This window comes from Camelus dromedarius, unplaced genomic scaffold, assembly GCF_036321535.1.
Source record: "Camelus dromedarius isolate mCamDro1 unplaced genomic scaffold, mCamDro1.pat HAP1_SCAFFOLD_198, whole genome shotgun sequence".
Taxonomy (NCBI): Eukaryota; Metazoa; Chordata; class Mammalia; order Artiodactyla; family Camelidae; genus Camelus; species Camelus dromedarius.
Window position 1 is genome coordinate 352136 of NW_026989822.1, and position 2534 is coordinate 354669.

At 33.5% G+C, this 2534-nt stretch overlaps 1 non-coding gene across 1 annotated transcript; it reads left to right on the top strand.

Annotated features, from left to right (window-relative positions):
• The first annotated feature begins 273 nt into the window (after positions 1-273).
• On the top strand, positions 274-347 carry TRNAV-GAC (transfer RNA valine (anticodon GAC)). The gene has a single exon. It is a non-coding gene; the product is annotated as a tRNA-Val (tRNA).
• The last annotated feature ends 2187 nt before the right edge of the window (positions 348-2534 follow it).

A 2534-nucleotide genomic window follows, 5' to 3' on the forward strand; every position in this document is an offset into this window, starting at 1 on the left:
ATAACCTTTTTTCAAATAATTCATAAAATAAACATTTATAAACAAACCAAATACCACTAATTTTCTTATTAATATATCACTCTCAAGGGAGAATAGATGAATCTTTGAAATACATCTAAAATATTGATACTGGTTCTTGAGTCCTACTCAAATTCTGAGTCACAATAGAGATGGATTGTGGTTTCTAGTTGTTTTGGAAGTTTTAAAGTTGGAGGCTTCTTTTCTTTTCCTTATTGAGAAAACTGCTAGTAGCAAAAATGAATATGTGTTGGGGGAGGGTATAGCTCAAGTGGTAGAGTGCATGCCTGACATGCACAAGGTCCTGGGTTCAATCCCCAGTACCTCCTTCAAAATAAACAAACAAACAAACCTAATTACCTCCCTCCCCCCACAAAAAAAAAAAGAAGTAAAAAAAAAGAATATGTGTTTATCTTGGAACTATTGTGAAAAAAAGTTAATGCAAATACCATGAATGGAAAGCCATGTGCTCATGTCTGTCAGGCCCCTGCTGGGTATTATATATGCACTATTTCATTTAAGTCTCAAAATTGTCCTGAAAATTGATACTATCCCTCCATTGTTTGACATCTCTCAGCTAATATATAGACCACAGCTCCATGCCATTTCTGACTACAAAAGCTAGCCTCTTTCCACTAAGTGGGCCCAAATAACAATGATTTGTTATCATAATAGCATATCTGTCATCTAACTACAGATAACTGAGCTTGTCTTTGAATGCACATTTCCAAGATTTTTTGATTTAAGAAAATTAAAAATTTACAAAAGTTTGCTGTCTTCATGATACATATATTTTATAATTAAATAAATATAAATAAAGTCACTGAGCTAATATCAGTAATAGTCTCCAGGAGGTAATTTTAAATCACTGAGCAGACAAGTGGTAATGTACGCCGTGCTCCATCATCCCAGCTACACATGACTATATGCTACTCCTAAACTCCATAAATTCAAAAAGGAAACTCAAAGAGTCCATTTTTCACACAACACCCAGCCTTCCTTTGCATAAAAGCAAGAGGCTCTAGGGAACCTTATACATTAATACCCATATCAGTAAGGGAAATAAAACTGATTTGGCTAGAAGCATACAAAACTAGGGACATCTGAAAGATTTGTATTTCTGCCCTATTAACTGAAAAGTGTCCAACTCATTTTCCTTCATGCTGTGAATGAGAGTAACTGCAGTGGAGGCTATTCCTGTAGCTGTCACTAAATAACTTGTCTCATGGTGTAACCAAGGGATGGGACAGGATGTCATACCTCAAAATGAAATTAAAATAAAGATAGGATAAAAATATAAACAAAAGGATGATTTTATCTACTATAAAATTTGAAATAGTTGAGTTTTATCCCCAGGCAGCTTTTAAATCAACCTGGTGAATTCTGAATTATTAGTACCAGAAATAGTATTTGGCTTAAGTTTTCAATACCCTGACTTAGTTCCTGCCAGATCTTTCTGTACTCATGCTGTAGAGTTGTGTATGCTGGAACAGTAAGTGACAAGTGAGTGGGGCCTCTCCCTCCCCATCACTTTTTCTGGCCTGAGTAGCATTGCCATTAACTACATGAAACAAATTATAGTAGTGAAACAGAAAGTATCCACTCTTTTGTTCAACCTATTTTCTTAGTTTCTTTAAGGTTTCTCTTTTGTGGTAATAATATTTAAAAAAGGAGTCACATATAAATTTATTTAATTAATTAAGTCAAGATGTTTTCCATCTTAATGAAACAAAGCTCCCATAAATGAGACAGTCTAGTCACTTTTCAGTTTTTTTCTAATGTCACAAATTCCCCTGCACTGTAATGGGGTTTTACATCATTGACATGCTCATGAGATTTTTATAATGTAAATCCATAGACATGATATTACAATGTCAAATGAAATAAGCTATCAAGTTTATGGAGATGTATATCAAAGATGCAAATATTTCTAACCTGTAGATGTTGCAATGTTAAGATGATGGCAAATAATACCAGGGGATTTCTGGGGATACTATTTTCTTGAGCAAAAACAGTGCAAAAAAGAATGTCAGTACAGTTCTGTTGAGACACTGATCTGATTATCTGATTATAGAGGCTATAAATAAAAGAAAGATTGCTAATGTTTGTGTTCATTCAAGTTATTTTTTCTGTATTTGGGGAATTGATATTTTAATATACCCCATTGCAAAGCACTTAAGAGCATCTTGTATCTTAAAAGGAAATTTTCTGGTCTCATAAGAGCCCAAACCAAGAGGAAGGCAGGTTGTCCTTATTTTAATATCAAGAAGGCTATATTCTTTTACTCTATGCACTTTTTCTGAGTCTGATTATTATCTATGAAAGCAATCATTAATGTTCTCTGCTTCCATGCTTAAATTTTGGGTGTGGTTCAACTTTGGCAAAAAATCTGAGTGTGACATGGTCAAATGTGTTCATAAAACTTCTGAAGTATGATTTTTAAAAATGATTCAAGACCTTAATTGGATAAATGATGAAAGAGGGGAAAAGTGATTTAGTTAATTCTTTAACTAATT